We start from the raw sequence: 13862 nt of genomic DNA on the forward strand, positions 1-13862 counted from the left end.
CCCGAGGGGTCCGAGCTGTTGAGGCTGCTTCCTGTGGAGATGCGTCTTGCTTTTCAACAACGCCCTTCTTGTCGATGCTGGACTCGGAAGTCCACGACCGGAACCCTAGTTTCACCGGCGCCTTCTTTCGGTGCTCCAGATTCCACTATCTCCTCCGGCGTCCTCTCGGCAACACTTCCTGCACTGGACCCTTGTGGAGGATATTCTATAGAGAGCACAGGAAAGTCATCCTCATCTGAATTCTGGTTACTTTCTTTAGCTTGGGAATATTGATCTTCGGGACCCAAGTTAACTGCTTCCAGTTTGTCGACATCCCCTTTTGAAGATACTTCTTTTGGGGCATAAGGCTCAGGAGGAGGCGCCGCTGATGTCCTTTTCTCTTCCAACTTGTCACCTGCTTGCCGAGGTTTGGCTAATTTGGAAGCGCCGCCATCATCGGGAATATCATGGACAGGCCACTCGTCCATTACTGCAAGCGGACGGGGTTCCACTGGCTCAGCAATGGAGCCCGTCGTGACTTTTGGTGCGGCACTCGCCTCCCTTTTTTCGTCGATTGCAGTTTCAGATACCGGTTTTGGAAGCGTTTGTTCGGTCTCCTTAGCTTGTAAAGGTTTCGGAGGCGATGCGACCTCGACATCTTTCAGTGAAGGCTGTTTGACCGGAGTGATTTCTTTTGCCACAACATCTACATCTTTCAGTGAAGGCTTTTTGACCGGCGCGATTTCTTTTTCCACGACATCGACATCTTTCAGCGAAGGCTTTTTGACCGATGCGATTTTTTCTTCCAGGACATCGACATCTTTCAGTGAAGGCTGTTTGACCGGAGTGATTTCTTTTGCCACAGCATCGGCATCTTTCAGTGAAGGCTTTTTGACCGGTGCCATTTCTTTTTCCACGACATCGACATCTTTCAGCGAAGGCTGTTTGACCGGAGTGATTTCTTTTGCCACAACATCGGCATCCTTCAGCGAAGGCTGTTTGAGCGGTACGATTTTTTCGTCCACGACATCGACATCTTTCAGCGAAGGCTGTTTGACCGGTGCAATTTCCTTTTCCACAACTTCTTTCGGTGCCGAAATCTTGCGATCCTTAGGTACGGGAGCAGCGGAGGGCTTGACGGGCCGCACGTGACCGATGTCTGGCAGCAAGCTGCTTCTGAGCGTCGCTCTCCTCCAAGATGGGAAAAGATGATGCTAACGATTTCGTATCAGAAACTCCACCGGGGGATGGGAGAACTTTCCCAGCGTGCAGGTAGCCCTTGTAGTACTCTTGCCCACAAGTCGACATATCTGGCGACAAAGTGTGCGGGGTCCGTTTGTCCGAAGTGAGAGACGAATGGGACATGTAGTACCTAAACGTAGGTGTACGAGGTGCAGGATGAGAACTCACTAGGAAGCACCCGCTTTCCACTTCGATCCTTTGAACTTCGGCTCGAAGGTGCTTCTCGCTTTCCTGCAGGCTTCTCTAACCTTCGCTAACACATCCCTTGTCGTGATGCTTGTCGAATCGGGCGCCGCGTCTCTTGTGGTGACACTCGACGGCTCGGGCGTCTGCAATTCGCTGTACGTGCTTCTCCGTCGTGCTTGCATACCTCGTTGAAGGTGGCTGCACAGGAGCAGGCTGCTCATATTGTTCCCTGGGTGAAACATCCTGCTTCGGTCTTTCCAGAACCTGTCCCTCAACAAGGTTACCCACGGCTGCAGTTCGTTTCACGCCAAGACTTTCTCGCCGCGGGCCCTTCTTAGCGCTCTTTTGTGCCTGTGGTAGGTCCTTCAGCATCTGACCTATTCCGGGCTTTAGTGCCCTAGAATTCAGCTCGATCATCAAAGATTTTTCGGTTTTTTCAACAGCTACAACAGTTCTTAACTCTCGCACCGCAACGACTGCTGACTGAGAGGTGCTTTCAACTGGCCTAGCTGCGTCTCTTTTCGTGGCGGCACTGCTTGCTTCATGGGGTTCGGGAAATTCCTCTCGAATACCGTCCTCTTCATCGTCGCTCCGGTTAGCCGATGTCTCGAGACCTTCCCTGCCAAACACTTTTTCCCAGTGCACTAAGAGGCCCTTGTTTGGAATAGTTGGGTCCGCACTTTCTCTACCCGATACGCTTCCGTCCCCTTCTCCGGACAATTCGCTAGTGGGCCGTCTATCTTGACGTCGTCGTAAGGGCATTAAGCTGCCAGTTAGCTTGGAGGACCGCTCGGCTGGTACCGGTGGTCCGCACACCTTACTGGAGCCGGTAATGTCACCTGATGGCGCTACAGTGTCGGTTGTTCCCGATGGCATGCTGCTTGTGCCCGTCTGAGTCGTAGGATGACTCAGCGTAGTCGTACAAGGAGCGGTGGCCGACGCATCGTCCATCGTCCTGGCGCTTTTCAGCATGTCTACTTCGCTGTACTGTACAATGAACGAGGCCAGAGAAGTGGAGTCGGGTGGCGGCTCCGTTTCCTTGTCCGCTTCGTCCGACCGTCTCATAAGAGGCGTCCAATCTGGGGCGGCACTGTCAGCTACCTTTCTACTGAGTACGAAAGGCACGCTTTCCCTGGGTTTCCAGCGTTGCTTATGCTGCCTCTGCTGAGGCGATCCGAACAGTAGGTTTCCTTGGGAAATTGACTTTTGGATTTTTATGAGAAGCGGCAGATCGCCTTCTCTCATCCGGTCGACCCTCTTCGCGGGCACGTGCGCGGCTTGGTCACGCTCGCTGCGGCGCTTACCTTGAAACAATGCCATCTGCGGACTCGTCGGCGTGTCGGCTGGGACGGAGGCCCTCTTGTCGCGTTGCCGAGGCGTGAACTCGGGCACGCGCCGCCTGAGCGTAGTTGGGGCGTCGGACAGATCGTCGCTCAGCGTGAAGGGCACATCTTGGAGCTCACTCGACGGTCCATGCACTGCCATCGATGCTCCGGGAGACGTATCCCGATAGAGCATCGACGTCGTCGTGGTCGTGGTCGTCTGTATAGAACTTGCGATCGTTGCCGCTCTCGAAGAAGGACTCTCGTCCGGCGTGGTTATGTCGCCGGTCGTGCTGACCGCGGACAGGTACTCCTGAGAGCTGTGCGCCGCTTCGCTGAGCCTTCCACTGGCGGCACGCCGTCGCCGCTGCACTGGCAACGGCGAACCGACTCGGGGTCTTCCTTCGGCGGGGCCTCCGTCTTGAACTGCTGGTCAGGAACTGGCTGCATGATCCACGAGTGGCCGCAGTGGCGATGGTGGCGGCGGCACTGCCCACCGGCTCCGAGTCAGTCGACTCGTCGTCCGAAATGGGCCGCCGCATCTCGGCCGCGCTACGTGGGGTGTGGACGATTCATGTGCGTCAAGCGTTGGCGGCTCTTTCTCAAAAAGTTTACGTGCTTCATGGCTGGTAACAAACGCCGATACCGCGCTCTTCGTCTTCTTCTTCTTTGACATTAGTGAGAGTCCGTTAGCACGAAGGATGACACTGGCCGAGCCGTCGCAGTAAGCAACCAAAAGTGAATATGATGGAGAAAGCTATTTCAGCGGTGCGTAACGACGCGCAGATACTCCCAAACGTTCACACGCAGCTTCCACTGACATGCACATCGCTTGAAAAATTAATTTCGATTACCCGAATTATGTTCTTCTTCCTCTCACCGTGTGTTAACGTTGTGTCATATTATGCTGAATGCAACAAGCTGTTCCTACTCCAGTGAATGAACGCAACATTTATGTACTCCACCAGAACAAAAATTTAGCAGATTCCCCATAATCGATTTCATGCGAAGCAGACGGTGAGTAGCAGCACATGACGGCCTGCCAGGCGCGTCGACTACACTGGCGTGTTGTCCGATGCAACGTGGGCACTCACATTGAGGCGATGTAAATTTTTATCGCAACGAAGTGCACGTTACTGTGCGACGATGTTCACATCATAACTAGCGATCATTGGCGTATTCGAGTAACGCTTGACAAAACTAGTCGATGTTTATTACATTGTTATAAATGCGGATAGCCAACACTGCAACCACAATTCTTGTTACCCAAAATGATGCTTGTATAGCGCCTTTTTTCTTAAGCCGTCTGCATATATGGCGTGACTGTGTGGTATATAGAATACTTGACAGCCATTTAGAATGCCTGGGTTCGATTCCGGCTCGAGCCGTAACTTTTCTGTGCTTCCAACGGGATATCTCGTACATCCACAACGCCGCCGATGACGGCACCCGATTTTCTGCTTAATGCTACCGCGTTATGATTTACAAAGTCTATTCTCGCTAGCTCTCAACGCCCCGCCACGGTGGTCTAGTGGTTATGGCGCTCGACTGCTGGCCCGAAGGTCGCAGGATCGAATCCCGGCCGTGGCGGCTGCATTTTCGATGGAGGCGAAAACGTTTGAGGCCCGTGTACTTAGATTTAGGTGCAGGTTAAAGAACCTCAGGTGGTCGAAATTTCCGGAGCCTTCCACTACGGCGTCTCTCAGAATAATCATATCATGGTTTTGGGACGTTAAAACCCCAGATATATATATATTCTCGCTAGCTCTTGGTTGTGAATCACCAGTGGGGCATACCCGTACACCACGGTCCCTGCTGTGCGGGTATGTGCCACGCGAGACTGGTTGAAACGCGAGACATGGCGTACGAGACAAGTAAGTCATGTTATTCACGCCATGACCTGTCAATCGTGTTCGTCACACACACACACACACACACATGTCCTCCTACGCCAATATTGACACACAAGTTAATGAGACCACCATGAAAGCGCCTAGACGTAGGCGGCTAGGATAGATAGATAGATAGATAGATAGATAGATAGATAGATAGATAGATAGATAGATAGATAGGACCGGTCAAAATGTCTTTGGTTCGCTCAGAAATTCTTCGCATTTAAAAGTGTCGAACACATTGGACTAATTAATCACTCTTTTATTCGCTCGTTTCTTCCTTTTTTTCCCCAATCACATAGTCTTTGTTTTGTTTTGTTTTTTGTTGTTGTTGTTTCGCCTGGTAATTGGAACTTGTGTTTAAAAATAATCAGGAACGACGTCTTCTTACGTTTCACACCTTCGAAGCCCATACAGCGAAACACATGCCATCGCACACATAAGTAAATGTCAGGGATTCCAAACGCGGTATTCAAACTTAGTCGAGCTTAAGCGAAATATCCCTAGGCGACAAAACAAAACGAAACATATCCAGACGAGCTGGAAACTTCATCGTAACGTGCGTGGCAATATTATCGGTGGGAATTACTAGTTGTTCCGCCCTGCATGCGCACACTCTTCTATTCGACGTAGTTTACTTATTTATTGCTTATTTAAGCTGCGTTCCAAAGAACGAAGGTAAACACAGCAGCTCATATACATGCTCGTAATAAGGCAATAACAACAAGGTGACGAGGTGCATATTCTGTACGGCGATGAGCCGTTGCTTTCAAGAACTCACGCAATAATGATGATGGATGATCCATGTCTCATCTGCCACGGAAAGCAAGAAGGCGCTAGAGCCTCATAGACCAGATGTGCTTCTGGTTATATTTTTTATTTTCTTATTATTTTATTCGTCCTAATTTTCTTGTCTTTGTGTATTTCTTGAATACTGCTATCATGATGATGGGATAGCCGGCTCTAACGTCGCCTACCTTCCCATATCTTCCTTTTTTCATATATAAATAAATAAATAAAGGTTGTGCATGTTTAAGGGAACCAAAACAAAACAATGGAACATGTTTCCACTGCCATGTACTTTTATCTCGGAGGCTAGATTTTGAATATATGGGTACAACACCAGCGAAAAGCACGAAAGACAAGGAGACAAAAAGGACGGGACAAGCTCGGCACTACGCATGCAGTGCTCTTTCTTTATTTTACAGCGAAAGCTGTTATGAGATCACAACAAGGGCCGTTTTTGGTGCCGTAGTTGTCCGCCGCCGGTGTCCGTAACCACTATCGCTCGAAATAAAAAAAACGAAATAGGAAAAAATTTCCAGGATGGAACGAGGTTCGAACCTGGGCCCTCTTGGTGGTAGCCCAGTATTCTACCTCAGGGCCATGCCGGTGCTTGAAACTGCTTCGCAAAAAGACCCTATACAGGCGTGATGTCGGGAAAGAACCACATTAACATATTGTCACGTGCGAAAAGGAGGTCCCCGGGCAAGAAATACCACGCTGGCAGAAAGACTGACGCAGGTCTAACAATATGGCCGCGCCAAAACCAACAAAGACTGAGCGAGAGCGCGCGCTGTCCCAAACGACTTCTTCGTTTGCTTTTGCTCGATGCGGGCTCGTGCTCGCCGCAGTTCATCATCCAGGTGGCATTATTCCCCCACTGAAAAAAAAAAAAGCATCGCCCCGATGCTCGTGCAAGCGGACATGCATAAGCAGAAAAGACCAAACGGGCACAGTGTGGGCACTTCGTAAAAAAAATGAGAAGGCCGAGGCACAGTCGCACTAACGCGTGAAGTACGGCTTGAGTCGTAGAACGTGAACAATCTCTGGGTAGTGCTTTCGACGTTGGGGTGACATGGTTCCATCTGGGACAACCTCATAATTCACATCACTCATGCGACGCACCACTTTGTACGGTCCAAAGTAGCGACTCAGGAGCTTTTCGGACAACCCTTGGCGGCGAACCGGAGTCCATACCCAAACTTGATCTCCTGGGTGGTATGCGACGTGTCGATGGCGAAGATTATAGCGGCGGGCATCTGCAGTTTGCTGTTGCGTGATGTGGAGTCGTGCCAACTGGCGAGCTTCTTCGGCGTATTGAGTAAGCTGCTCAGCTTCAGGTGTAAGCGAAGCGTCGTAGTCGTGTGGCAGCATAGCGTCCAGCATGGTTTGTACCTCACGCCCGTAGACGAGACGGAACGGCGTGAATCGTGTTGTTTCCTGGATGGCAGTGTTGTACGCAAATGTTACGTACGGCAGGACCTGATCCCACGTCTTGTGCTGAACGTCCACATACATGGATAACATGTCGGCGATGGTTTTGTTCAGTCGTTCCGTCAAGCCGTTAGTCTGCGGATGATACGCCGTCGTCTTGCGGTGGTTCGTGTAGCTGAGTTTGAAAACGTCATCAATAAGCTGGGCCGTGAAAGCTGTTCCTCTATCAGTGATCACGCACGACGGGGCGCCATGCCGAAGAACGATCTCGTCGATGAAAAACTGGGCAACATCGGAAGCCGTAGCTCGTTGTAGGGCCCTTGTCTCGGCGTATCTCGTTAGGTAATCTGTCGCCACGACGATCCACTTGTTACCGGCAGATGACAGCGGAAATGGCCCCAGTAAATCCATTCCTATTCGATCGAACGGCGCCCTAGGTAGTGTGATGGGTTGCAGCAGGCCTGCAGGCTTCAGTGGCGGAGATTTGCGGCGTTGGCACTCACGGCAGCTTTTTACGTAGCGCTTCACGTATGCAGCAAGTTTGGGCCAGTAGTACGCCTGTTTAACTCTGGCGAGGGTTCGTGAAGAACCTAAGTGGCCGGATGTGGGCTCGTCATGGCAGGCAAGAAGAATGTCGTCTCGCATGTCAGAAGGGACGACTAACAGGTAGGCTTTCTCGTTGCCGTGCAGGTTTTTCTTGTACAAGACACCACTGCGCAAACAGAATGACACGAGATTGCGAGAAAGGTGTCGTGGTACGGGAGTGTTGCGTCCTTCTAGATTGTCGATGATTGCGCGAATCTCGGCGTCTTCGTGTTGTCGTGCGATCAAGTCAGTTGCAGTCAGAACTCCGAGGAAGCCGCTGTCGTCCTCAGTGTTAGGATCACAAACTTCAGTAGGTGCACGGGACAATGAATCAGCATCTTCGTGCTTGCGGCCTGATTTATAGACGATTGTAAGGTCAAACTCTTGCAAACGAAGGCTCCATCGTGCCAACCGCCCAGACGGGTCTCGTAAATTGGCTAACCAGCACAATGAATGATGGTCGGTCACCACCTTGAAGTGACGACCGTACAGGTAAGGCCTGAATTTCATGGTTGCCCATACTACTGCGAGGCACTCCTTCTCTGAGGTAGAATAGTTCGTCTCGGCGCGAGAGAGGGTACGGCTGGCGTAAGCTATTACTCGCTCAGTGCCTTCTTGGTGTTGGACAAGAACGGCGCCAAGACCTATATTGCTCGCGTCGGTATGAACTTCTGTGGCAGCATCCTCGTCGAAGTGAGCAAGGACTGGTGGTGCCTGCAAACGCTCCCGTAGATTGATGAAAGCCGTGTCCTGTTCTTCATTCCAGGTGAATGGTACATCTTCACGTGTGAGGCGAGTCAGAGGTTCGGCAATCTTAGAAAAATTTGCGATGAAGCGGCGATAGTAGGCGCAGAGGCCGAGGAAGCGACGTAGTGCTTTCTTGTCACGGGGAACAGGAAAAGAGGCAACGGCGGTGGTCTTGTCGGGGTCAGGGCGAACGCCGTCTGCGCTCACAACATGGCCCAGAAATTTGAGTTCTTTGTAACCGAAGTGGCATTTTTCTGGCTTCAGCGTGAGGTTTGCAGAGCGGAGCGCTTCCAGAACAGCCTGCAGACGCATCAGGTGTTGTTCAAAGGTGACCGAAAAGACGACGACATCATCAAGATAAACAAGGCAAGTGTGCCACTTTAGACCGGTGAGAACAGTGTCCATCATTCTTTGGAATGTCGCTGGCGCGGAACACAGGCCGAAGGGGAGCACCTTGAATTCATACAGGCCATCCGGTGTAACAAAAGCAGTTTTTTCGCGGTCACGTTCGTCAACCTCAATCTGCCAGTATCCGCTTTTCAGGTCTATGGAAGAAAAATACTTGGCCCGTCGCAGTCTGTCCAATGAATCATCGATGCGCGGCAAAGGATACACGTCTTATTTAGTCACGCAATTTAGCTTCCTGTAGTCAACGCAAAACGCAATGTTCCGTCTTTTTTCTTTACTAGAACGACTGGCGATGACCACGGACTATTGGATGGCTGTATAACATCATCTTGGAGCATCTCTTTGACTTGCTCATTTATCGCGTCACGCTCTTTGGCCGAAACTCGGTAGGGCTGTTGTTTAATGGGCTAGGCATCGGTGTGCGTAATAATCCTGTGCTTCGTAATGGGCGTTTGACGCACCTTCGATGACGAAGCGAAGCACCCTTGAAATTTAAGCAGCAATTCATGCAGCGCCGTTCGTTCTTGCTCCGAGAGGCTCGAATTGATGTCCACCCTTCCGAGCGCTGAAGAGGCGTCTGTCGATGTCGATTGGAGCCCACTTTGCATTGATGTAGCCGTAAAACATTCAGCGACGTCTTCTATGGGGTAGGCGAAAGCGATGGCAGTGCGAGGAAAAAGGTGCCGCTGCTCATTACTAAAATTCGTCACAAGCAGTGTCGCACGGCTGTCGCGATGCGTGACGAGGCTGCGGGCAGCGCAGATACCTATGCTAAACAAAAGTGCCAAGTTGCCTTCGGCGACTGCCTCACCGTTACGTAGTTCGTCACACACGACATCAACCAGGACGCTTGAACGCGGGGGCAACGTGATGCTGTCGGCAGAAACGCGAAACGTGCTGATATGACGGTCATCGGGTTTCTCTGCTGCTCTTTCTGTCGAGAATGTGACGGTGCGCTCTCGAAGGTCAATAATTGCACCGTATTCCCGTAGAAAGTCGACGCCTAAGATGAGGTCTCGGGAGCATTCAGGAAGTATAAGGCAACTGCAGAGGAAAGTACGTCCACGAATGCCGACTCTGGTCGTGCACATCCCGAGAGGGGTGACTACGTGTCCGCCGGCTGTACGGATTTGTCGTCCGTACCACGGCGTCGCAACTTTCTTCAGATGCATCGCAAGTTTTCTGCTCATGATGGAATAGTCAGCCCCGGTGTCTACTAAAGCACTAGCGTCGTGGCGGCCGTCGAGCACGACAGGTATGTCTAAGGAGAGTCGGCTTTCGAGTTCAGGTGCTGTCGCCGTCGAATTGCTGCTGGTCCGTACTTGCGTCGATGGGAGGCCTTGCTCACGTCGATTGTCAGCGGCCTCGCCCCCGAAGGTCGCTGCCTTTAGTTTTCCCGTCTAGGGCTTGGCGAACGCGCTGGCGCCGCCACTGGGTAGTTCCGGAAATCTGGAGAAGATCGTCTTGGAGACGGTGATCGCGACTGCCGCCGCAACGGCAGTGGCATGCGCTGCTGGGACAGGTATTCCTCGATCGCTCTCGGTCTTTCACCAAATCTTGGCCTTGGCGAGTCGACGGCGAAACCCCGAAGTCCAAGGCGGCGATATGGGCTTTCGCGGTATACATGTCCGGCTTCACCACAGTGATAGCACAGCGGCCGCCTGTCCGGTGTGCGCCATACGTCCGATTTCCTAGGGAGCGGCTGCCGATTCTCGAAATGCTGGATCGGTTGCACTGACGGAAGTGTATCGTGCGGCGTAGGGTGTACAAAGCGCGGTGGGGTAGGAATGTACCGGCTCACAGCCTCGGCGTACGACGGACGTCGGGACTCCGTCCGGGTCGAGGTAACATCGGGCGAGGTAACATCGCTGGAAAGCGGGACTTGCAGAGCCTGATGTACTTCGCTCCTTATGAGGCTGGAGATGGATCCTGCAGCAGGAGGTTGAGGCGGGCAGTGAATCCTTTGTAGCTCGTCGCGTACCACTGATCTGATAAGGTCGCAGAGAGCTTCGATATTGATGTTACTGCCGGCAGCTCCAATCTGGCCCATCGGTGAAGCGACATTGATCTGGCGGTCGTACACAGCTGACCGCTGCTGCAGCATCTTTTCCGTGGTCGTGGCTTCGGTTAAAAACTCCGCCACAGTCTTCGGGGGACTTCGGACGAGGCCAGCGAAGAGCTGCTCCTTAACTCCTCGCATTAAGTGACGCAGCTTCTTATCTTCTGCCATAGCCGGGTCAGCACGACGGAAGAGGCGCGTCATGTCCTCGCTTTCGTTCGGCATTTGAATGCGCGACTGAATGGCCCGCTCCGCTCGTTCACGGCGATCGGGATTAGCGTAACTTGCCAGCAGCTGACGGCAAAACACACTCCACGTCGGGAAGGGTTCACGGTTCTCGTACCAGGTACGAGCGCCATCCTCGAGGCTGAAGTACACGTTCCTCAGCTTGTTGGCGTCGGTCCACCCGTTGAAATCAGCGACGCGTTCAAAGTGAGCCAACCAGTCCTCGACGTCCTCTAAGATGGAGCCATGGAACACCCTCGGTACTCGTGGCTTCTGCAGCGTGTAGTTAGCAGTTGAAGTGCCTTCCATACCGTTTTCGGGTGGTGCAGTTGACGTCATCTCGGGTAGAGGTTCACGTTCGGGGGGCAATCCTCGGATTCTTCGGCTGGCCCGGTGGACAGGTGTTGTCACTGCAGGTACAGGGCTACCAGGAGGCGTTAGGACCATTGGCTGGGATTACCCCGCACCTCCACCAGTTGTCACGTGTGTTGTGTCGTGCATATCAATTAAGGCACATCAAAGGAAACATTCGTTCCTCGTTCTTTATTTCCTCTTCGTCGTCTTCGCTGAGGCGGCCGCCGAGCACGTGCCATCTCCTGGCGCCGTAGTCGGCAGTGACGCCTTATACGACATATCCCCTTTTGCGAAAAAAAAAAGAAAAAAAAAGTTGCTACCTAATATAGTCCTTGAACTTCTGCGGTGTCTTCTTCTTACGAGTGCTCCTTCTAATACGCGCTTGAGATCCCGACATATTGGGTGAAACTTGCGCACTGTCTGCTCCGAGTGGTTCAGGAGAGTCCGCATTTTCATGATTATCCTCTCTTGACGTGCCAGGATGCGATAGATCACCCATAACTGTACCAGACGATTGAGTGGATGCCGGTGACCAGTTCATAACAGCAGATGTGCCTGATCTCATTTTGCTGACAGCCGCAGTGTGAACAGCAGCTAACTTGGACGCGTTCCACACTCGTCCATCTTCCAACAAGTACGAGGCTGGTCCACGCTTTTCAACGATCTTCTTGGGCGCGGAGAACTGTGAAGATAGCTTCCCAGGAATGGCAGATAATTTAACCCGCACGTAATCACCAACGGCGAAGTTTGGTTCCTTGGCTCCGCGTTTTTCATCTGTATAGCTCTTCGACCTGGTTTGCTTGTTTTTCACGCGCTCTCGCAACTGCTCAATCGCCCTTGACGGGTCCGTGCTGAAGCATTTGTCGGGCATGCCCACTATGTCGAGCCTTGTTCGAGGTTGGCGTCCATGAAGAAGTACAGCGGGCGCAACACCAGTTGTCGCGTGAGGCGTACATCGATATATTTGCAGGTAATCAAGCATGGCTATTTTTATATCACGGCGTTCAAACAGAGCCAGTTGTATGTATGACTTCAATACCCTGTTGAATCGTTCCACCAAGCCGTTAGCTTGCGGGTGGTACACAGAAGAGTTGTAATGCTTGATTCCACGTTCTGCGAGAAATTCTTCAAAATTTGCTGATGAAAACTGTGGCCCATGATCGGATACGAGACCACGTGGGTATCCTTCGCGTGCAAAAAGTTCAAGTAAGAATTTCTTCACTGTAGGTGTGGTCGCGTCTCTTACGAAAGCCACTTCAGGCCACTTGCTGTAATAGTCAATGATTGTAATGGCAAAACGGCAGTCGGCTGAAGCTTGCGTGAAAGGTCCTACGATGTCGATTGCAACTTTTTCCCAAGCTTTGTCAGGAAGAGGAACGGGTTGCATTGGCGCTGCAGAGGTACGTGCAGACTTGTCACAGGACTGGCAAATCACACATGTGCGCACAAGCTCTTCAATGTGACTGTCCATGCACGGCCACCAATAGGACTCTCTCAGGCGAGCTTTGGTGCGACTAATGCCTGGATGTGACTCATGGGCCAGATCCATAAAACGGCGTGTCATAGACGCTGGCACGACAATCCTTTCACCCCGGCACAAGATATCATTTACAACTGAGAGTTCAGCTCGCACATGAAAGTAAGCCAGCAGCTCTTTCGACAAGGATTTTTTGTCAGGCCAAGAAGTAATCGTGAAGTGCTTGGCTTGAGAGAGAGCGGGGTCGTTGGCACTGGCTTCTTGAAGCTCTTGCATGGTAACGACTGGAGACAGGAAGCATATGAATTCTTCTTCGGGTGCATCGCGGAGTACACTCTGTACGGGCAGCCGGGAAAGAGCGTCAGCCACGACATTTTCGCTACCCTTTCTGTATTCCACGGTGTAGTTGTAGCACAGCAACCGTGAGGACCAGCGCGCAATCCTTAATGGACGGTGACCGGTACCTTTCGTTGAAAGAAGCGTAACCAATGCCGCATGGTCAGTCCGTAAGATGAAAGGTCTCCCCCACAGGTAAACGTGCCAATGTTCGCAAGCCCAGACGCAGGCAAGAGCCTCGCGTTCGCCAACTGAGTACTGCCGTTCATGTGGCTGCAGGGTACGCGAGGCGAACGCGACAGTTTGCAGTGAGGTTCCGTTATCTTGCTGAAGTACCGCACCTAATCCATATCCTGAGGCATCAGTCGTGACGTACACCGGTAAGTGAGGATCGAAAAGATGAAGAACCTCGCAAGATGTTAGAAGAGCTTTCAGTCGCTCCAAACTGCCTTGTGCTGCCGCAGTCCAAACGAAAGGTGCATTTCCTCGAAGCAAGGCCCGCATTGGCTCCACAACGTCAGAAAAATGGGGGATGAACTTGGAGTAGAAACCTGCAAGTCCCAGCATCGAACGAAGTTCGTTGATGTTTTTAGGTGAGGGTGCCTTGGTTATCGCCTCAATGGATGACATAAGTGGGAATAACCCCTCTAGCGCTGACAACATGACCAAGAAAAGTCAGCTCTGCGACGTCAAAAACACACTTGTGGTTCAACCTGAGGCCCGCATCAGAGAGCCGTTTCAAAACAGCGCGCAAATTGCCCAGATGATCCTCGCGGGAGCGTCCATACACGATGATGTCGTCAATGTAAAATAAGACGCATTTGCACCCTTTT

The 13862-nt window shown here is 51.9% G+C and overlaps 1 protein-coding gene across 1 annotated transcript in view; it reads left to right on the forward strand.

Moving 5' to 3' along the window:
• LOC119394751 (neuronal acetylcholine receptor subunit alpha-10-like) overlaps positions 1-13862 on the forward strand; it is a 387146-nt gene that overhangs the window by 126266 nt on the left and 247018 nt on the right. The gene's annotated exons all lie outside the window — the stretch shown is intronic.

This window comes from Rhipicephalus sanguineus, chromosome 5, assembly GCF_013339695.2.
Source record: "Rhipicephalus sanguineus isolate Rsan-2018 chromosome 5, BIME_Rsan_1.4, whole genome shotgun sequence".
In the NCBI taxonomy this organism is placed as follows: Eukaryota; Metazoa; Arthropoda; class Arachnida; order Ixodida; family Ixodidae; genus Rhipicephalus; species Rhipicephalus sanguineus.